Below are 23851 nucleotides of genomic sequence, written 5' to 3' on the forward strand. Positions count from 1 at the left end.
TCAAATATAAGGCATACACAAATCTGCTCTATCAGACTGCTATCTCAGTTTAAAATCCCATGTTAAAGGTGAACTAACTATTTCCTCGACAGGACCAGCTCGACTCCTGCAGTAGGAGTCCAGCCTCGTCCAGTCGTCGCCGCTCGCCAAGACCAGCCGGACTCCTGCAATAGGGGTCCAGGCTGACCCGTTCGTCCAGTAACCGCCGCTCGTCAGCACCAGCTGGGCTCCTGTAGTAGGGGTCCAGCCTCGTCCAGTCGCCGCCGCTCGCCAAGACCAGCTGGGCTCCTGTAGTATGGGGCTAGGATGGCCCGTTCATCAACCGGTCCTGAAGTCACATCGCTGTCAGCCAGCCGAACTCAGTACATAAGTCACCAACCCTGAATGTTGCCAGCCAAAGTCGGCAGTTTCCTTCGGACAGTCATCTCACCAGTGTTGTACAGTGTACGAGGTTAGTGACGCAGTTAAATGCGTCAATTAAATGCGAGGACGTGCGCTTGTATGCAGCGTTTTGTCATGTTGAGCTGCATGGGTGTCGATTTTCACCGAATTGAAGGTGCCCACTGCCCGGGCGCAGCAAATCCGCCGCTGCCTTAGCGGTGACCTTGACCCGCACCGTCTGTTGGGGCTCCAAAGCCAAGCCAGCCGAACCGGCGGGGAATTTAAAGAGCTTGAGCACCCCCAACCCGGCGGAAATTGACACCTATGTTGAGCTGTATGGATGCGTTTTAGCCTTCCGCCGTGGTGGTAAATAGCAGCCTACATGCAGAATTAGGCAGGCTTATTAGCGGACTCATTATTGGATTCATTGTGTCACGTTTGTCGGCACGTGTAAGATGTGCTTAACTGCCATTGGCTCTCGGCCTGGCGACTTCTGGGGACCACGTAATGGGGATGACAATTGGGATCCTGTGCCTTAAGCCGGCCATTTACGTCCATGGCTATATACCCCCGTACTAGGGCTAGTTATGACGTATATAGGGATCCACGAGATCTTTTTTGATGAATGTGTTGTGCAGTGTTGAGATCCGCGTGTAACGTCACTGTTTGGCCAGTCTGCCCTCAAACGCGTCATCTTTACTCGTATTTTATTTACTGAACGCTTTGCATGGTCCAGTGGTTTATATAGACATCTTCCTTGCACTAGCTAGTTTTATGTGGCCAGGTTGATTGCCTGTCAGCGCGGTCACGCTGTCGTCTTTCGATTGGTGCGCTTAAATGCGGCGAGATGAATATAGGATTTCCTTTGATGCTATTTAGTACCTGCGCCCAGCTCAACTGGGGAAGGGGGGGGGCACTGCCGACTTTTGGTCCCATTCTTTCCATGTAACGCCCATAGAGCCCATGTTAAAATGCCAAAATCAAAGGGGGGCACGGTGCCCCGGTGCCCTCCCCGTTCCGCCGCCTATGCGCGAAAGTACCAACTACCAACAGTTTCCAGTTGTTTGTGTCCCAATGTTTTTTATGAGTTGGACGATTGGGTTTTTCCCATCGCTCGTTATGCAATTATTTTGTTAAACGCTCTAAAATTGTTTCTCTACAAGTCATTAGAACTTAGAAGCAAATAGATATTGATGGATACGATCTCAAGGGGGCCGATAAGAAGGAAGAGCGCGCGGCGCAATGATTGTGGAGCACAGCACACGATTAATGTGAGGCGCATTTAAGCGAGAAATAACTTCATTGAACAGAAATGAGCAGAGTACCAGCATTGAAACTGCACCAGTACCAGCATTGAAACTAAATATAAGATATCTCAGAAGGTTGCGCTTTTGGGGCCGAGTTGTGGTGCTTTACGCCGTACATCATGCTTAATGAATGTGACCGTCGTGTTTGTGGGATCCCCGTCGGTACTAGTCAGCCCCACGAATCGTGGTAGATCATAAAGATAATCTTCGCCTCCGGTTATCATTTTGATATATCTACGAAACGGGTGCTGGGTGGTACACGAAAGCAGCTTTTTCAGGTGAGTTGAAAGGGGAAGAGGTTCTTTGAATTACCATTTCGGACCATGGTTCTAAAAAGCGCTAGTTTTAAACTATTGTTATAATTCCTATCGTAAACCATCGGACGCTCGACGCTGCATTGGCATTGGTACGATGTGCCGGTAATCGCTTCGCTCGCCGAGAATGATAGCGTGGCAGGTTTACTGATATGTAGGATTATCAAATAAATGTAATGGAAACGATATTAAATCCACTACCTCTTTAGAAGCTCTTGAAATAAACCTGGCTATCTGGTTGTCGAAGCCAGGCAAATTATATGCTTGGAATGGCTAAATGTCCATTGTCCATGACATCATTAAACTGAATTATTTTCCTTCTTAGCACTTAAAACATTTCAGTGACACAAAACTCCCAAAAGTCTGATATCTTGCCGTGGTATCGTGGTACGATCGGCGAGTACCTTCCTACGCAATGTCCATGGCTATGCGAAGTCTAAGGTTGGCCTACATAAGCCTTGGGTTGGCCTGTTTATCCTGTTTCATATCGTATCTATGAAAATAAAGTGTTCACGATCGCATAGCCAAACTGAGAACAAAATATTTATTTGCAAAACTCCAGCAATACCCCTCGCTTGATACTATTAAAAAATATTGCACACGATCATGCGAAGCCGTGAATCCTACCGCCTTTATTTAGCGCCGGCGTTCCCGCGTTAATAATTTCTCCTGAATCGGAGGACCAATAATCAGCTGACGCACCGTTGTTTTGATGTCGGCGGACCGCATGTTTTTTAATCCCACCCAGAAATGACAAACAAGCCCCCTGATTGGCCAGTTGCCGGCCAGTTGGACTTGAGCGGTCGCCATGGTGGTATCGGGGACTCGGCCGGCCTCGTTAGGTGTTGAATTATGTGTTTCGTTGTGCTAGATCTTGCCAATTTGCTTTGATATTTGATAAATAACGCTGCCTTTTTCTTTGGTGACCCTGCATACTAATACGACGATATTTTGGTGCCTATTATTATGCATTAAACATCTTGAGACAAATGTGGCGATTTCCACGCCCTTTTGCAGTGCCCCACTCCCCTTTTGCAGTGAGTTAACAGGCTTGTAAGAACCAAGTGAACCATTTTTAGTCAAGTGGTCATGATCGTCCCTACATCTAATGGATACTAAATAGTCTTGCGCAAACTTATTAGGTACTGGAGGAAGCAGAATAATTACGATTTTGGAGTACACAAACTTGATATAAAAAAAATATCAGGTATTTTGGCTATATAAAGTGAGAAAAAAAGTTCAATTTATCATTTTTATTACAATTGCAATAATGATAATATCATGATAATTGTACTGTCAGGTATTGATAAAAGTCATGTCACATTGTGCTACTAACCACACAGACACAACACATTTTCATCGTTATGTATCTAGGCATAAGGTATTACAGGCATGTTTTTTGCACACCTGTCATGTGCGAGTGGGCATGGCCTCCTTCCCATGGTTAAATTTTGGCTGGTTGTGCTCAAATTTTGTCAATACCTTAACCTACACATAAAGGGATACAGACACAGTTAGTCAGGCACTCTTCTTAGTTCTTAATTCAGTTTTGTGCACCACTTCCTGCTTTCACCATGCTGTGCCCACTCTGCTTTACAGTGGACAGCTGCTTCTGTGACACGCATCAATCTTGCGTTCATTGAAACACTTAGTTTTGAGTGTTTTGACTCAGTTTTGTTGTAACATTACCTTTGTTTATGTTCTCAATAACTTGTTTTGGGCTTCTCATATTTATATTTTTTCTTGGCTTAGCAGGTTTAGTGTAAAACAAGTTTAAGCTGAAATATTTACATGTTAAGATTACATGAGTGCATACATTTTATAAAAGCTATTTCAAAGTACTGTAGCCATGTGTAACATGCATATGTCTTTGTCAATGACTACTCAGCATGCTGCTTGGTGTTCAATGGTAACAGTTTGATTTGTTTTTGACATCAAATAAGATATTTGTGTTTCTGAGATTCCAATGTTATTTGTGGCAAATATTTTCCAAAAATCCTCCATCTTAAGCTTCAACTGAATTATAAAATGCCTGCATTTTCTACCAGAAACATTATCATTGATTCCTCCTACAATATTTCATTTTGTCACTAGGTACCTGGACTGGTGAAAAGTGAAAACTGAAATTCATTCATGTCATCATTATATTAAGACCTACCCCTAAATGGAATTGATCTTGTTTCTCAAATGAGTTGTACAATGTCTATCAGCTGATGTCTATTGTCTATCTCTTTTTCAGCACAGAAGATCCTCAGTCATAGTTAACAAAATGGTAAAATTAGCTGTGTTTTAAGATTCCAGTCGTGGCCATCAACTGCTCAGGAAAGCAGCCCAGAATCACTTCACTACAGGTATGTTGATGCATGTACATTGACATCAATGTCAATGCTGAAGAATTGTTGAACAGGGAATACATTTACCTAGCCTTTAAGAACCACAAATCCTACATTACTTGCATCAACATTTTTCTATAGAACTTATATTATCTACTTTCATCTGGCTAAGGCTTTTTTACATTATATTCCCTCTGTTAAACATGAAAATATGATGAGTTATAGTGTAACAAGCTGGTACTTATATCTGCCTTGTCAGCTTGGCCAACATCTGCATCATGTCTATCACAAAATATGACTGCTTTCCTGACATTTGCATTTGTTCCACTCACCAATTGACCACTTCTACCATCTGCTCGTTCTATGCACAGACATTGTCATAGGGTCTGTTCCAGTCGCACTTCCTAACACCTCTTAACTCCTCCAAGATTGCTTCCCTGTTCCAGTGGCAGCTTTCGCCCCTAAAACGCCAAGGAGGGCCCTGCTCCAACCTCCTCTATCTTGCTCTTGGAGGAGTTTAGATGTGTTAGGAAGTGCGACTGGAACAGACCCATAGTATAACAGTTTCATCTCACTGTACCGTCTTTTTTTCCAGGTTTTCAAAGGATCATCATTCATCAGTACAGAAGGGTGGGGAAGAGAAGGCTGTTCAAATTCTGAAAAGCCAGAGCTGCAAAGGAGGTCAAGATGCAGTGCAGTTGGCCCACTCAGTAGAGTTTCACTAGTGGTCTGATGTGGACTGGGGATTACATGCTGGATTGAAGTGGTGGTCTGGAGCAGCTGTAATTCATCATTCGTGCTGATCGTGGACGAGTATGAGCCCGCGTTGGCCCCGATCGGCGATCGCTGGCCAAAGCCCACCACCAGGTTGGTGATAGGCGTTGGCTGTGATATCTTGGTGTCGCCTATGTGTGAAAAGGACAAGTTGATAACAAAACCTGTTGCGCCATGTTATTAACCCGCGCCCGGGTGCATGTTTTTTAATCCCACCCAGAAATGACAAACAAGCCCCCTGATTGGCCAGTTGCCGGCCAGTTGGACTTGAGCGGTCGCCATGGTGGTATCGGGGACTCGGCCGGCCTCGTTAGGTGTTGAATTATGTGTTTCGTTGTGCTAGATCTTGCCAATTTGCTTTGATATTTGATAAATAACGCTGCCTTTTTCTTTGGTGACCCTGCATACTAATACGACGATATTTTGGTGCCTATTATTATGCATTAAACATCTTGAGACAAATGTGGCGATTTCCACGCCCTTTTGCAGTGCCCCACTCCCCTTTTGCAGTGAGTTAACAGGCTTGTAAGAACCAAGTGAACCATTTTTAGTCAAGTGGTCATGATCGTCCCTACATCTAATGGATACTAAATAGTCTTGCGCAAACTTATTAGGTACTGGAGGAAGCAGAATAATTACAATTTTGGAGTACACAAACTTGATATAAAAAAAATATCAGGTATTTTGGCTATATAAAGTGAGAAAAAAAGTTCAATTTATCATTTTTATTACAATTGCAATAATGATAATATCATGATAATTGTACTGTCAGGTATTGATAAAAGTCATGTCACATTGTGCTACTAACCACACAGACACAACACATTTTCATCGTTATGTATCTAGGCATAAGGTATTACAGGCATGTTTTTTGCACACCTGTCATGTGCGAGTGGGCATGGCCTCCTTCCCATGGTTAAATTTTGGCTGGTTGTGCTCAAATTTTGTCAATACCTTAACCTACACATAAAGGGATACAGACACAGTTAGTCAGGCACTCTTCTTAGTTCTTAATTCAGTTTTGTGCACCACTTCCTGCTTTCACCATGCTGTGCCCACTCTGCTTTACAGTGGACAGCTGCTTCTGTGACACGCATCAATCTTGCGTTCATTGAAACACTTAGTTTTGAGTGTTTTGACTCAGTTTTGTTGTAACACCAGTATAACGCCTTTTGGGGCGACTAACGGAGCGAGCGAGAGGGTGGGCCTTGCACGTGCGAAATTGCGAGGGGGTACCTCCAACTGACTTGTGCACGGCACCCTACTAACCGGTCTCTAGCGATGTGCCAAATTTGGGCACAATCGGCCCAGCCGTTCTCGAGATCTGGAAGCGGCACCCTGCACGTGCGCACGTGCAAAATGGGTCCCAACTGACTTGTGCACGGCACCCTACTAACCGGTCCCTAACTGTGTACCAAATTTGAGCGCAATCGGTCGAGCCGTTCTCGAGATCTGGAAACGACCCCTGCACGTGCGCACGTGCAGCAGCACCCCAACTCTGGCACATGGATATGCAGTGCCTTGTGGGTGCCTACCTACATGCCAACTTTCAGCGCAATCGGCCAAGTAGTTACCGAGATATTGCAACAATTACCAAACTGACACCTCTTCGTTTTGCACGTGGCACGTGCATAAGGGGTCACCCACATGCATCGGGAATAGTCCAATACTTGGTAGAAGGAATGAAGCTACCCTACAAAATTTACCGCATGTAAATCGGTCAAGTGGTTGCTGAGATATAAGCCTCGCAAAGGCGTGACCACGGCCGGCCGGCCGGCCGGCCGGCCGGCCGGCCGGCCGCTCATACTCAGAAATTTCCGTTATTCTAAGGAAAGACTACGCTCGCTTCGCTCGCTCCGTAATTACCTTTGTTTATGTTCTCAATAACTTGTTTTGGGCTTCTCATATTTATATTTTTTCTTGGCTTAGCAGGTTTAGTGTAAAACAAGTTTAAGCTGAAATATTTACATGTTAAGATTACATGAGTGCATACATTTTATAAAAGCTATTTCAAAGTACTGTAGCCATGTGTAACATGCATATGTCTTTGTCAATGACTACTCAGCATGCTGCTTGGTGTTCAATGGTAACAGTTTGATTTGTTTTTGACATCAAATAAGATATTTGTGTTTCTGAGATTCCAATGTTATTTGTGGCAAATATTTTCCAAAAATCCTCCATCTTAAGCTTCAACTGAATTATAAAATGCCTGCATTTTCTACCAGAAACATTATCATTGATTCCTCCTACAATATTTCATTTTGTCACTAGGTACCTGGACTGGTGAAAAGTGAAAACTGAAATTCATTCATGTCATCATTATATTAAGACCTACCCCTAAATGGAATTGATCTTGTTTCTCAAATGAGTTGTACAATGTCTATCAGCTGATGTCTATTGTCTATCTCTTTTTCAGCACAGAAGATCCTCAGTCATAGTTAACAAAATGGTAAAATTAGCTGTGTTTTAAGATTCCAGTCGTGGCCATCAACTGCTCAGGAAAGCAGCCCAGAATCACTTCACTACAGGTATGTTGATGCATGTACATTGACATCAATGTCAATGCTGAAGAATTGTTGAACAGGGAATACATTTACCTAGCCTTTAAGAACCACAAATCCTACATTACTTGCATCAACATTTTTCTATAGAACTTATATTATCTACTTTCATCTGGCTAAGGCTTTTTTACATTATATTCCCTCTGTTAAACATGAAAATATGATGAGTTATAGTGTAACAAGCTGGTACTTATATCTGCCTTGTCAGCTTGGCCAACATCTGCATCATGTCTATCACAAAATATGACTGCTTTCAAGGCCATATAACCAGGTATGGTCATCCGGTTTTTTTTTACCGTCCCCCTACCGGGCCCGAATGACGTCACTGGGATGGTAACTCGCCGGCCGCCGTCCGTAGCCATTATGGAGGACGGATGTTCAAATACGTTATTAGCGGTTTTTAGTGCAGTTTCGATGTCCGATACAAGGCAGAACGATGTCATGTTTCCTCAGTGAAGCAAATTAGGACCAGCTGTTACTCGAACTCAAAGATTTGGCGGAATTATTCGGATCGGACCGAGCCAACGTGCGCCCCGCCGGTGATCCGCCCAACACATCGGCGGCTTTCTCTTAGATGAAAATCGCCATTGTTTTGCGCGGGGATTCGGAGTCAATGGACTTCTGGTGACTCTGACTCCAACCCCCACTTCCAAAAACCAACTCAGACTCCGACTCCGGGCTGAGTAATCAACTCCGACCGACTCCAACTCCGACTCCGCAGCCCTGCCAGGTCTGCGGAGCCGATGGATTTTCGGTGACCCCGACTCCGACTCGGCTTCCAAAATCGACTCCGAGTCTGGTCAGAACTGTCGACTCTGACTCCGACTCCGCAGCCCCGGTTTTGCATCTATTTCGCCCCGTAATTTAGAGGTTGTGTCAACTGCACAAACCGAAATTGTACCGTAACACAAGCATGCACATTGCGCATTCCAAACTTCTGACTGGAACGAACAAAATGCGTAGGTATACCATATGCCGGCTCATGTCATACCATAAATCGTAGTTATACGTTAAAAACCATATTGGACAGATTGGTAGAGGACACATAAGGCACAAGCCCGATCTATTGCGACTTGAGTAGGTACAATAAAATGTTCCGAACTGTCGGAAAGCTGTACAAGATGTCGCCTCTCCAAACACAGTGTGCCGACTGACCACGCGACAGCCAGGAACCGGGCAACATCACAAGTGAAGCAGAGCGGTGGCACCGCAGCACAGGCTCCCCAAGCTCGTCAAGGCGGCGAGAAAGGTCCGACAGGTCGGTAGCAGGTTCACCACGGCAGCGACAGGTCAGGCAGGTCGGCAGCAGATTCACTAGGGCGGTGGCAGGTGCGACAGGTCGGCAGCAGGTTTACCAGGGCGGCGACAGGTCCGGCAGGGCGACCGCAGTTTCACCAGGGCGGCAGCGTAGACGCAGCGGTAGGTCCGCCGGGGTGGCAGCAGGTCCCAGGGCGGCCGCAGGCTGACCAGGGCGGCGACGGGTCCGGCAAGGCGACGGCAGTTTCGCCAGGGCGGCAGCGTAGACGCGGCGGCAGGCCCGCCGGGCTGGCAGCAGGTCCCAGGGCGGCTGCAGGCTCACCAGGGCGGCGACAGGTCCGGCAGGTCGTCGGCAGGTCCGTCGGGGCGGCGACAGGCTCGGCAGGTCGGCCTCAGCAGCAGGCAGTCAGCAGATTCTCGGGGCAGCCCTGGTTGAGGTAGGATGTCATCAGAAACTGCACGTCTGGGTGCCGGTGTCGGATGTCGTACAGACCACGCAGCGAGGCTTTGCTGCGCAGCACGCCCTGCTGGCAGCGCAGGAGTGTCGGCAGCCCAGCGGGTGCTTTCGGGTCGCCTTCCTCAACTTCCTGTCGGAAACTGGCGCTCGCCACTCAGGGACTCGGGCGACGTCTCCAAAGCTGGGAGACAGATGCTGAAGTCGATATGATGTGATTTTATGCCCTCAGCTCGGTGCCAGTCATTGTGCTGTTATGTGCAGGTAGCCACTCCTCGCTCTTCTGCACGCCGCCAAGAGGACCAGCCCCGGACCTGCAAAACACATTACCAAATTTATCAACACAATGCAACAATATGAAAAACATTTCACTAGGCGATGGCAAGCAAAAATAATCAATGCCCCAAAGGTGACTTTTCTTTGATTGCCTTTTCCATGTGCTGACATGAAGCCTCCTCAAAACATGTACCTATTTTATATTTATGTATTGACTGCAGGCCTGACTCGGAATTCAGGTGAAACAAGCAAATAACACAAGCTATTTCATTAATATTTTGAATTTGAGTCTGGCATTACTGTTCCATGCACAGGTGCGGCTGCGTATAAAATCATTTGAAGCAAATGCATTAGGTTAATAGTCTCAACAAATAGAAATTAGTAGTAGCACAGGTGGTATAAATAGAAACCAATATATAGAAAAGGAAGAGCTTGTTTGGTTAGCAAATGTCAATTACATAACTTTTACATAAACAAGAATGGGATTTTCAGCAAACAGCATGTCAGAAATCCTTTAAAATTCAAAATTTTTGCCCAAAATTTGAAAGTTTAGATACAGATGATAAAATCTAGCAACAACTAATATTGAAAAGAAGTAACAATAAGCTTCAACTTTGCACGCAAGATGTGCCAAAATTTTGGTGAGAAATCGCTTGCGCTGAATTTTGAGACATGAAAGCCCCTGACGCATCTAACAGTGTGTGAATTTTTTCATGTCTGGGAGGTAAGCATAGATTGATTTGTTATTTGATGCTATTTTATTTTACAAATAAGTAGTTATTTTCACAAAGCATTAATATTTATAGAAGCTAGCCACTTCCGAAACAATTTACAACTCTTCCATTCCATCTCCTTCTCATAATCTTTTCAACAATGCTAAGGCATTTAACAACTTAACGTGAGTTTATCATGCTCCCTTTGAAAGCCAAAAATGAAAAAAAATGGTTAAACGCCAGCTTGAACTGAAACGTGGCTGATCTGTCTATGATACTCATGCTTTATATACAGTTGAATTGAATACCTGAGCTGAACTGCTGAAGCTGGTCATTCTTCATGATCTCTGAGACGACAAGTGTGTGAATGCCACTTATGTGTATGCTTTTCCGATCTTCAAACACATAAAAAGTGATATTATTATCAAATAAACAATATTCAAACTCTGTATAACAATACACGCAACGGCTGGAAAACACTGCGCCGGTGCGCCAGAATTGACAGCATCGCATGAATCTCAGCGACCAATCAGCTTTCGACCATCCCAGTGACGTCACATTGGCAGCATTTGGAAGCAATTTTCCTCCTAGGGCCCGGTAAAGGGACGGACCCCCCCTGACTGCTTTCCTGACATTTGCATTTGTTCCACTCACCAATTGACCACTTCTACCATCTGCTCGTTCTATGCACAGACATTGTCATAGGGTCTGTTCCAGTCGCACTTCCTAACACCTCTTAACTCCTCCAAGATTGCTTCCCTGTTCCAGTGGCAGCTTTCGCCCCTAAAACGCCAAGGAGGGCCCTGCTCCAACCTCCTCTATCTTGCTCTTGGAGGAGTTTAGATGTGTTAGGAAGTGCGACTGGAACAGACCCATAGTATAACAGTTTCATCTCACTGTACCGTCTTTTTTTCCAGGTTTTCAAAGGATCATCATTCATCAGTACAGAAGGGTGGGGAAGAGAAGGCTGTTCAAATTCTGAAAAGCCAGAGCTGCAAAGGAGGTCAAGATGCAGTGCAGTTGGCCCACTCAGTAGAGTTTCACTAGTGGTCTGATGTGGACTGGGGATTACATGCTGGATTGAAGTGGTGGTCTGGAGCAGCTGTAATTCATCATTCGTGCTGATCGTGGACGAGTATGAGCCCGCGTTGGCCCCGATCGGCGATCGCTGGCCAAAGCCCACCACCAGGTTGGTGATAGGCGTTGGCTGTGATATCTTGGTGTCGCCTATGTGTGAAAAGGACAAGTTGATAACAAAACCTGTTGCGCCATGTTATTAACCCGCGCCCGGGTGGCCCTCAGCCAACTTGGTGGGGGGGGGGGGAGGGGAGGCGTATTCGGCCACACCAGGTTATCTTGGAATGTAACAAAGTTGGAAAGACGCAGTAAAATCAATATATAGCTCGCTATTTTCCTTCAGAATCATACAGGTCATTTTCGATCAGGTCATTGCTGAGGTCACTGGAGGTCACCAAAAGTAAAATGATGACGAATTTTGGCTTTAGATTTTGACAACTTCACAAATTGGTTCATAACTCGGGAACCAAAGAAGCTACAGCGCCGCGGAAAAGCGAATTCGATAGCTCTTTCGAAAATCTTTCAGGTTCTCAGATTTGAGCTAAGGTCAACTAGGGTTAAGCCTCCAAATGGCAAAAACTGAACAATTGGCGTGCTTCGGAAATCGTCTTATCTTTTAAAACTTTTGATACCAACCTTTTATTACGTTGATTTTACCGGCACTGCGTTTCTCTCGTCTTGTTGAACTAACAAGGTCAACTTAATAAATTTGACCTCAGGTCAAAGTCGCAGAAAATGCCATATTGCATGTCAGTCGATTCGTTACATTGAGATTGTGATTAACATCAGTAGCGGCGGAACACCTTCAATTAAGGGGGCATTGCCGACTTTTGGTCCCATTCTTCCCATGCAACGCCCATAGGGCTAATCTTAAAATGTCAAAATCAAAGGGGGCACGGTAGCCCGGTGCCCTCCCCGTTCCGCCGCCTATGATAATGATGTTTTTAGCGCTCTGGCCACGTTCCATCTAAAATCAATGCACAAAAATAAACTGTTGGAGACGTTACATGACCTGAGATGACCTCAGGAGCATACGATAGATCCCGACGTTTGAGTGTTTTTGTTTCAAAAGCAGAGCATTTCGAGTTCCTCATACTGACTGAAACTGGAGACGTTGCAAAGTTGACCTGACCCTTGGTCACCGATATCGAAATTAAAGATACTCAAGATGTTGGTAGTTGGTACTGATTCTCTCATGCAATAGCTCGAGTTTCAAACTTCTACGTCATGGTGACCTGACCTGACCTTAGGTGACATGGGGTTACATTTTTTTTCACAAATGATGCGAATCGATGCATTATACATAAGCTATACTAAGTTTCGTGTCGTTTTATTTATGCAAGCACAAAATTGTCAGGTGTGGCCAAAAACGCCCGCACCCACCTGGGGGAACGTTAAAGCAGTGATGTATTGTTCGGTGTAATCCACGATGCATCGATCGGTGACGGTGTACTTGATAATGCATGATTTATTGCTGCGTGTCTACGATTTTGCTCTGTTCAGTGTGATCTGTGATAGGAAAACTACCGATATATCTCCACGCGCATGACTGAAAAAGCTGGCATGATCCACAATTTTGCGTGTCTGTTTTTGTTTGGCATTTCATAAATACTGTCAGCTGTGATCGTTTGATGAGACACTGGGACAGCCGGCCTGTATGATCAGCGAACGGCAGGCGGCAGGACGGTGGTCTGGTCGCTGCTGCATGGGACTGACACCAGCAGATTCAGAGCTGCGATACGCGGACGTTATGTTTACAATACCTTTGCAAAATAATATCTAATAGATATCATGTCCTCGAAAATGTTCTTCAATCAATATGATGTTAGGCCTGCTGGCTTATTCCATGGGGGCCAAAACCGATCGTTTTATGCATGCCTTTTCTGGGCCTCGTTCTCCTCCAAATGCGTGTAGGTAGCAATTTTATTCAAGGGACGATTGAAAGTGCCTCCAATTGGTTTTCAGCGTAGGTGGGATAAATCTTGGGTGGGATATGGCCGTTGAATGTGAGGCAGTCGATAAGGAACGTCGAGGGAACGGTCATTGGGTAGGTATGTGAAAAAGGCAGCAGTAGAAGACAAGGAAAGGAGGCGTTTGGTGTGAGGTTTCAAATGCTCTATGCATAAGAAAAGTTCATTTGACTATATGACACCGTCCTTTTTATCGCGATACGTGAGCAACGCATGAGACGCTCACTGTTCAGACTTGTAGCGTTAGAGAATGGGCCGACAGGCTGAGAAGGGCTGTTTCCGCGAAAGGATATTCTGGGATTTGAATTGAAAGGCATTTAGTTTTGAAAGCATCCGTACTTCCTAACACGATACTGACTCATTTAAAATTTCACCTTTTCCCCATTGCGATAACATAAGAAACCGAGACTGCGGTGTCCCCGTACGCAGGATTCTGGAAACTGTCGGGCGGATTCTAGTGGCTTAAAGCTTTTGTTCTTAATTAAATACAGAATAATCATTTCTTTAAATACTTTGTAACACCAACTAACTAGAAACAATCTGTACGGGCTTCAAAAAATGTTATATTTAACTTGTAAGATCCATTACAATATTTTAGCTGCCCTTACTTGCAAATGTAACGTATGCGTCATTATTGAAAAAGTGCTAAAGAATAGTATTCTATGGCTGACAAATATTCTGCGTCTGGCAGCCAAAACTGGCCAATCAGAGGCCTTGTTTGTCATTTCTGGGTGGGATTAATAAACATGCCGGCGGACCGTGCCAGCCTGGATTAGGTATGGCCTTGGATTAGGTATTCCTCATGATTCCAGGACAAATCTTCGTATGGCATTTCTTCGTCGCGCAATTCTTCGTCCGCATTTCTTCGTCCGCAAATCTTCGTCGGCGCATTTATTCGTGTCGCATTATTTCGTCTCGCATTTCTTCGTAAGCGCAAATATTCGTAGCGCATTTCTTCGTTTCCGCATTTCTTCGTCGGCGCATTTCTTCGTCAAGCATTTTTTCGTCCACGCATTTCTTCGTCTACGCAAATCTTCGTCCGCATTTCTTCGTCCACGCAAATCTTCGTCTGCGCATATCTTCGTCCGCAAATCTTCGTCCCCGCAAATCTTCGTCCGCAAATCTTCGTCCGCATTTTTTCGTCCACGCATTTCTTCGTCTACGCAAATCTTCGTCCGCATTTCTTCGTCCACGCAAATCTTCGTCCCGGCAAATCTTCGTCCGCAAATCTTCGTCCGCAAATCTTCGTCCGCAAATCTTCGTCCGCAAATCTTCGTCCGCAAATCTTCGTCCGCAAATCTTCGTCCGCAAATCTTCGTCCGCATTTTTCGTCCACACATTTCTTCGTCCACGCAAATCTTCGTCCGCAAATCTTTGTCTGCGCATATTTTCGTCCGCAAACCTTTGTCTGCGCTATCTTCGTCTCCGTAAACATTCGTCCACAAATGTGGTTCAATAAAACCATGAAGAAATATCAGACCATTGCAAGTGAATGACGAATTTAATGCATGGAATGGATGATCGAAACTTTTGAAGTCAGGTAGATGAGGTCAGTCAGGTGAAGCTATTGTATTTGGGAGCCGACAATTGTAACATTCCATATCATTTGTGTCCCGGACATTCTTTTTTTCGCGGTCGATGAATGACAATATAATCTCTGGTACCCTCGCCGGCATATAGGCGGCGGAACGGGGAGGGCACCGGGGCACCGTTCCCCTCTTTAATTTTGGCCTTTTGACAGTAGCCCTATGGTCGTTGCATGGAAAGAATGGGACTAAAAGTCGGCAGTGCCGTGCCCCCCCCCCCCCGTAATTGAAAGTGTTCCGCCGCTACTGCTCGCCGGACCTATTTGTTTTCTACATACACGCCGGCCGATGGGGGGCGGGTACGACCCCCCCCCCCCCCCATCGCCGTTTCGCCACTGGTGGAGCTAGCGCGTCGCCAGGGCCTCGGCTAAGGAATTTTGACTGGTGGGCCACTTGGGCAGCGACATGGACTGACCTTCGTAGCCATAGCCCCCCCCCCCATTTTCGATTTCTCCCCAGATTTCGGCCACTTATTCTGCAAAAAACGTCAGGATGGCATTAAAAATGTAAAAAAAAAAACGGGGCTCGACCCCCCCCCCCCCCCGACTCTTCAGAGAGAGAAGAGAGTAGGGACCCACAACCCTCTCAGTGCATGGTGATACTCCGGCGGTGCACATAAAATCGCACAAGTATGCACAAAATATTGACGCAGATTATAAAACTTTGGACGATGACTTACGGCCGGTCGGATGTTAAAAATCAGCGAGCCCTGAATGGATCGCTTGCCGACTAGTCGGAGATTCGGAAGCGGTCGGACGGGATCGGGCGTTGTCGGGTGGATCGGGAGGAATTGTGAACAGCACGAGTGCAACTTTATATATAAAGTGGGTTGTAGCAGGAACCCCAAAAGGGGGTTGTAGCAGGAACCCCAAAAGGGGGTTGTAGCAGCAACCCAAACATCTCTGAAAATGATCATTAAGCCTATTGGTGTCGCATGGAAAAGAATTCACTCAAAAGCCCAAGCGCACTGCGCAACCCTAATATTTTCTTTAAAAAAACTAAGTTATGTACACTTCTGGTGAACAGTGTCCCAAACTTCAGATTTCTCTTGGGTGTGTGAGTGGAAAATTCTAGCCACCCAGAATGTGAGAGTGGAAAATTATCCATTCTTATTCTTGAGTGTCATCTTCAGCCCAAATGAGAAATTTTTGGAACGCAGACTGTGAACGGTTCGAAATTCGTCCAACTGGTCAGATGTGCGACTGCAAGCATCATACCGTTCGTGAAGACGCATAATATCGCTTGCAGACTTCAATCGGCTGGAAGTTGCCGACACTACCTCTAGTTTGACTCTGGCTTATATTGTGTCTATCGGCGAGCCGTCTGAGATCGCTCGCAGGCTTATCCCCGACCGTCTGAACTGGTCTGTTCTTTATTCGTAGTTTTTCTTGTAACCGACTGGTCTGCGGCAGATGCTTATGTGACTGTAACCACTCGATCGATCGAAAAGCTTGCAAGAACTCTCGCAGACCTCGATCGGCTGGAAGCCGCCGACACTATCTGTAATTGACAGAGGCAGACGTCTTTCACAATTATTGCATAAAATTTACAGCCTCGGTCACACTTAAACGGATTGGACCAACGGACGAGAAACGGACGAGAACTGTCAGCGTCCGGTGATGTCCGTTTGTTTCCGTTGGACGTCCGTTTGTCATCCGTTAATATCCGTTCCATGTCCGGTGGTGTCCGGTTGAGCACACCGGACACCACCGGACATGGAACAGATATTAACGGATGAGAAACGGACGTCCAACGGAAACGAACGGACATCCCCCGGACATCACCGGACGCCGTCCGTTTCTCGTCCATTGGTCCAATCCGGTGAGTGACCGGGGCTTAATCTACGGCTGTCTCAAGAAACAGGGAATGGTGATGGTATTAGGCGGGCAACGACGATCAAGTTCTTACTTTTAATAAATGCAACAATGTAGTAGGGCCTCTGTCTCTGTCTGTATCACAATGTTGCCTATGTCGTGATGTAAAATGTGAAAACTTCGATTTTTCAGAAAATTACTGGTGGGCCAAATCTTTGAGGCTGGTGGGCCATTTCGGGTCACTGGTGGGCCATTTGGCCCACCAGTTAACATGTTAGCCGAGGCCCTGCGCGTCGCGGAAAAAAACGAGCGTGTGCGCCGTTACGAGACGCAGAGATTAATACCCGATTTTAAGGCCTTCTAGGTCAGGGGTCGGCTTACGGCCCGCGGGCCGGATCCGGCCAGGTGGGTGGGTGACGGTTGGATCCGGCCCGCGACCATCTGACGTCCGGCCCGCGGCTGGTATCAGCGACTTACATCGTGTTCCGGCCCGCGGTTCTTTCAGAAATCGACTCCGATATAAAGGTGACTTAACCCGCGCACCGACGGGGGTCTGCGCCAAATTCGTACCGACGGGGGGGGGGGGCGGATGACCGCCCCCCCCCTGAGATCTCGAGAACGAAGCAAGATAGCGACAAGCGGTAAACGGCAAGGGATACGCACGGATAAGGTCTACAATTTTTAGAAAGGTCATTTTCAGGTCAGGTCAAAGATGACGTCACATGGGTCAAAAAAGTCAAAATGGCGGCGCTAGGTATAGGGAGAGTTTTTCTCGAATAACTTTCGAACTAGTCAATATAGGAACAAACTAAGGGCATCATCGTGATCCTCTCGTCAATCCGCATCGAATGATATATATGTTGACCTCGAAAGGTCAAGGTCAAGGGTTGACCTCAGGTCACGTGACCTTGAGGTCATCATGTATATCATTCGATGCGCCTTGACGAGCTGAACACAATGAGACCATCCGCGCGGCTGTATCTTGTTCCTGTACGGAGTTATTGTCAAAAAACCGCTGGTGACCTTTGATGACGTCACGTGACCTTACAGCTGCCCAACAGCAAAACAGACCTCAAGGTAGTGAAGTTTGATCGTATATGAGGTCATGTATGGTTTATGGGGCCATTCCGACCCGTTTTTGTGGTAAAAACTGGGAGTTGATTTTTCCCCCATTGACTTATAATGGGGAGGTCGAGAAATTGACCTGACCTTAGGTCAACGATATCAAAATTCCGAGATATACAAATTGTAGCTACTAATGACCTTACAACATCCTGCGACTTTCAAAGGCCTCTGACATCTACTGTAGCTCTGGCACGGTGACAAAGTTGCAAAAAAGTAACTTGAGGTTGGGTTATTCAAAGTGACCTGGTGACCTGACCTTAAAAGTTAGGAAGTTCAAACTTGCACACCATGTGTAAAATTGATGAGAGAATAGTCGTACCAAATTTCGCGGCGCTACGCGCCGCGGTTTTCCCGCTATTCGCGAAAAACCTCAGGGGGGGGGGGCGGATATCCGCCCCCCCGTCGGTGCGCGTGTTAAATGTGCTTTGGCACAATAGTTCTTCCTGTTCCTTCGCACACTTCATGAGTTTATAAACACCATTTGCGGGTTGGGTTCATGTGGTGACCCTTGGTGACCTGATCTGCGACCTGACCTGGTATGACCAGTGACCTCTAATAGCAACATATGTACTAGATAACTGACGCCCTATCGCTGATTTTCGACAAAATGCGCTTTACTCGGTGTTATAGCGCTTTCCCTAGAAGACCCGTGAACGGTGAAACATGTTATCTTTGACCTGACCTGTGACGTCATCGATGACCCCGAGGTCAATGAAATTTAGCTTCCTTCCACAAATTTGACAGGGCTATCGAACGCCGTTTGAATTTTCCGGATCCGTCCAGTAGTTTCGGAGATACGTGGGGGGCAAAAAAATGCCCCCCCCCCCCACCGCCTGGAAGGGTAAACGAGTAGACCACGTGAAGCCGCCATGTGCACGCAGCCAGCAGTCGTTGATGCTGCGCGCAAAAGCTGCTGACCAAATCTTACCGTTGCAAGTTTTGTCTTTAAGTAGAATTAGACAAAAACACCCGCAAATGGTGTTAATAAATTCATGTAGTGTGCGAAGGAAGAACTAGGTATTGTGCCAAAGGTCATTTCAGTCACTTTTATATCGGAGTCGATTTCTGAAAGAACCGCGGGCCGGAACACGATGTAAGTCGCTGATACCAGCCGCAGGCCGGACGTCAGATGGTCGCGGGCCGGACCCAACCGTCACCCACCTGGCCGGATCCGGCCCGCGGGCCGTAAGCCGACCCCTGACCTAGAAGGCCTTAAAATCGGGTATTAATCTCTGCGTCTCGTAACGGCGCACACGCTCGTTTTTTCCGCGACGCGCTAGCTTCACCAGTGGCGAAACGGCGATGGGGGGGTCGTACCCGCCCCCCTCGGCCGGCGTGTATGTAGAAAACAAATAGGTCCGGCGAGCAGTAGCGGCGGAACACTTTCAATTACGGGGGGGGGGGGGCACGGCACTGCCGACTTTTAGTCCCATTCTTTCCATGCAACGACCATAGGGCTACTGTTAAAAGGCCAAAATGAAAGAGGGGAACGGTGCCCCGGTGCCCTCCCCGTTCCGCCGCCTACATAGGCGCGGGAGCCGGGGGGGGGGCAGTGGGGGCAGCTTGCCCCCCCAACTCTGGGGCCGTGGGGGCGGTGCCCCCACAGCTTTGAGACGGAATACCACACTTTTTTTGCAAATGTTTTCTTTTTTTGTTGAAAAAGCCGAGGGGTGAAAAATAAGTGGCCTAAAACCGGTGAGAAAACTAGATTTGGGGGTACCCTAGGTTAATCTCTATTATGGTGTGCCCCCCCAGTCGGAAAGTAGTTCCCGCGCCCCTGGCCGCCTATGCCGGCGAGGGTACAAGAGATTATATTGTCATTCATCGACCGCGAAAAAAAGAATGTCCGGGACACAAATGATATGGAATGTTACAATTGTCGGCTCCCAAATACAATAGCTTCACCTGACTGACCTCATCTACCTGACTTCAAAAGTTTCGATCATGCATTCCATGCATTAAATTCGTCATTTTACTTGCAATGGTCTGATATTTCTTCATGGTTTTATCGAACCACATTTGTGGACGAATGTTTGCGGAGACGAAGATAGCGCAGACAAAGATTTGCGGACGAAGATTTGCGTGGACGAAGAAATGCGTGGACGAGAAATGCGGACGAAGATTTGCGGACGAAGATTTGCGGACGAAGATTTGCGGACGAAGATTTGCCGGGACGAAGATTTGCGTGGACGAAGAAATGCGGACGAAGATTTGCGTAGACGAAGAAATGCGTTGACGAAAAACTGCGGACGAAGATTTGCGGACGAAGATTTGCGGGGACGAAGATTTGCGGACGAAGATATGCGCAGACGAAGATTTGCGTGGACGAAGAAATGCGGACGAAGATTTGCGTAGACGAAGAAATGCGTGGACGAAAAAATGCTTGACGAAGAAATGCGCGTACGAAGAAATGCGGATACGAAAAAATGCGCTACGAATATTTGCGCTTACGAAGAAATGCGAGACGAAGTTATGCGACACGAATAAATGCGCCGACGAAGATTTGCGGACGAAGAAATGCGGACGAGGAATTGCGCGACGAAGAATTGCCATACGAAGATTTGTCCGGTTACGATTCCTCATCCATGTTCTGGGTATATTATAATAGATATTCATTCATTGTATTCATATAGTTGTCATCACAAATGCCAGTTGGCCCTGGTGATCATATGTAGCGCTAGCAACACTTGCATATATGCACTCGACATTAAACCCACCATATGCAAACACAGATACACACATTCCTAAATTTTCATGTCATTTTATGAACACATGAGATGTAAGAGCATTATGGAACACATTTTGTGTAGCAACAACCTAATCATTATTTCTCAAGTTTTTTCAAGCTTCTCAAACCAGGAGACCGTCTTCTAGCTATCGTTACGTAAAGTATCAAATATAGCTATTTAGCTTTCCTGCGGTCTTAAGGCTAATAGCATTTCTCGAAACTCATTAAAGGAAGTTGCATTTACTACATTATGGGGAAGACTATTCCAATCACGTATGGTTCTTGGGAAGAAAGATTGGTGATATGAAAGGACTCTAGATTGGATCCTTCTTATTTTCTTTTCATGATCATTTCTCCCAGTGTAGCAAGGCGGGCATATAAGGTCACTAACATCTACTTTAATATCGCCAGTATACATTTTAAATAACAAACACAAACGAGACTCCTTTCGTCTCACATCTAGCGGTTTCCAGTTAATATTTGACAGCATGTCATTAACGCTACTAGACCGTAGATAGTCATTCATTACAAATCTAGCTGCTCGTCGTTGAATCATCTCAATCGCGTTTTTCGAAGCCTCACCACACGAATCCCATACACAGCTCGCATATTCTAAAATTGGTCTCACCAGCGTAATAAAAACTGTTTCTCTTACAGATCGGGGACAATCTTTGAAGTTTCTCTGAATAAATCTAAGAATCTGGTTTCCTTTTCCGGTTGTGTATTCAATATGTTTTTGCCAGCCACATCTACTTGATATGTAGACTCCTAAGTACTTATATTCTTGGACAACTTTAAGATCTACTCCATTTAAGGTATACTTTGGGTTTAATGGTGCTTTATGCTTGGACATTCTCATAATAGCACATTTATCAATATTTATCACCATCTTTGATTTTTGGCACCACTCTGCTAATCTTGTAAGGTCACTCTGTAAAACATAACTACTTTGCTCAGTATTCAGAACGTCTGTGTACAGAACAACGTCATCTGCAAATAACCTTATTGAACAGGTAATCTGGTCGGGGAGATCGTTTATGTAGAGAAGAAATAAAATTGGACCTAAGACACTACCTTGTGGCACCCCAGATGAAACATTTATTGACTCCGAAAGAGAGTTTTCTACTAAAACTCTCTGGGTTCTGTTTTTTAGGAACGAGCTTATCCATCCTACGACATTTTTATCTAATCTGTATGATAAAAGCTTACTCAGAAGGAGATTGTGGGGAACTTTATCAAAGGCTTTACTGAAATCAATGAATGTCAAATCTATACACCTCCTTTTATCGATTGATGACATCAAATCCTGGTATAACATAATTAGCTGTGATTCACAGGATAGCCGTTTTCTAAAACCATGCTGATGCTCTGAGAGTAATTCGGCATCCTCTAAATAAGTCATTATTGACGTAGCTAATATCCTCTCCATGATTTTACAGCAAATGCATGTCAGTGAGATTGGTCGGTAATTTGCAGGCATTTTGTGACTACCGCCCTTAAAAACAGGATGGACTATGGCCTCTTGCCAGTCTTGAGGAATTTCACCAGTTTCCAAGGATTGCTCAAATATAACTTTTAAAAACAATGCTGCTACTTTCCCAAAGCACTTTAGCATCGACCCGCTTATATTGTCAGGGCCATGCGCTTTCCCGGCTTTAATTTTTTCCAGAAGAACCACTATGCCACGATAACTTATTTCTATTGGAAGCATTGTTTCTGTCGTACGGAACCTTTCCGGTTGTGCGTTTACCCCTCTATCTTTGCAAAACACTTTCATATATTGCTTATTCAAAGTGTTTGCTATTTCTCTCGGGGCATGTACTAGTTCACCATTATCAGAAAGAACAGACGAAATACCCGTTCTTTTCCCACGTCTAGCCTTGACATATGTCCAAAAGTGCTTACTGTTTTCCTTCAATAACATTCCAAGTTTGTTTTTGTACCTAAGTTCACTTTCTTTATGTACTGACTTGACAAGGGCTCTGGTTTCTCTATATTTTCTTAGACAGAATTCAGTTTTGTACAGTTTAGCTCTTCTGTGTAGTCTCCTCTGCCTTTTTTCAAGACGTCTTAGGTGACTATTATACCACGGAGGGTCTGCATTTACATTGATAGTACGGCATGGAACAAGCTGTTCGATATCTTTCAATGACAGCTTGAAATGACTCCAGTTTTCGTTAACCGTGCGTGTCTCAGCCATTCGGCAAAATTCTATATAATGTTGGTATAGAAGGTCATTCATTTTTTGGGTATCAGCGTGACCGAATAATTTGATTTTTCGTTTTACTTTTGCTCTACGTGAAATGTTTTCTATTTTAAATAGAAGAGCTAAGTGGTCACTTATGCCATCACAGGTGATGACGCTTTCAATATGCTGTGGAATATTGGTCACAACAAGGTCTAAAATATTACTGACACTCGGACATATCCTTGTAGGTTCTTTTACTAATTGCTCTAGCCCATTAGTATTCAAGACATTAAGCAATAATTCGTTTTTGTTTTGATATCTTCCACCAGGCATGCTACTCATGCTTTCCCATGCGATATCAGGGAGGTTAAAGTCTCCTCCAACAATGATTCTAGTATTTTTCAATTGGGCTTGTTCTCTCAGGACACCTAGGAACTCAAGAAGAGACTGAGCACAGTCACTTGGTGGATCATAGAAACATCCGAGTACATACTGTCTTTTAAACTTATCAACTATTCTACACCAAACTGCTTCACATAGACCGTCGCAGTTCCAATCTTCCTTGTAACTGGTAATATTATCCCTAATAGCTATGAAGACTCCGCCTCCTGGTTTGTTTTTACGGTCTTTTCTGTACATCACGTAATCATGTGGACATATTTCTGCGTTACTAATGTCACTAGATAACCACGATTCCGTTCCTAAAATTATATCTGGATCGTGTTCACGAACAAAGATACGGAATTCTCTAGCTCTATCTTCAGATCTAATGCTTCTGCAGTTCAAAAGTGTAATGTTTATGTGTCCATTTTTTCTACTTTCGTTGCACGGTCGTGACAACTTTGGTAATCGATTTCGCTTACATGAACTGCTCTCATTCTGTAGCTGATTGGAGTTGCCTACGCTAAAAAATTGCCTACCGAGTCAATGATTGCATCAAGAACCACCGACGCACCTAAATCGCTGTAATGAACTGCGTCCCTTGCTAAGCCA

General features: G+C 45.4%; 2 long non-coding RNA genes across 4 annotated transcripts; one reads left to right on the forward strand and one right to left on the reverse strand.

Moving 5' to 3' along the window:
* The first annotated feature begins 2796 nt into the window (after positions 1-2796).
* Positions 2797-12656, forward strand: LOC122392317. 3 transcript variants are annotated; one of them, XR_006258496.1, is made up of 5 exons: positions 2797-2813; positions 4242-4353; positions 4931-5202; positions 7526-7637; positions 11288-12656. It is a non-coding gene; the product is annotated as an uncharacterized LOC122392317 (long non-coding RNA). The 3 variants fall into 3 exon arrangements; XR_006258495.1 differs by having other exon boundaries at positions 2799-2816; XR_006258497.1 differs by lacking the exon at positions 2797-2813 and adding an exon at positions 2822-2844.
* On the reverse strand, positions 8708-10860 carry LOC122392318. Its single transcript, XR_006258498.1, has 2 exons — positions 10679-10860; positions 8708-9695 (listed from the first exon to the last, which is right to left on the reverse strand). It is a non-coding gene; the product is annotated as an uncharacterized LOC122392318 (long non-coding RNA).
* Positions 12657-23851: the final 11195 nt, after the last annotated feature.

The sequence above is a fragment of the Amphibalanus amphitrite genome, unplaced genomic scaffold (genome assembly GCF_019059575.1).
Source record: "Amphibalanus amphitrite isolate SeventyFive unplaced genomic scaffold, NRLGWU_Aamphi_draft 000481F_arrow, whole genome shotgun sequence".
Lineage (NCBI taxonomy): Eukaryota > Metazoa > Arthropoda > Thecostraca > Balanomorpha > Balanidae > Amphibalanus > Amphibalanus amphitrite.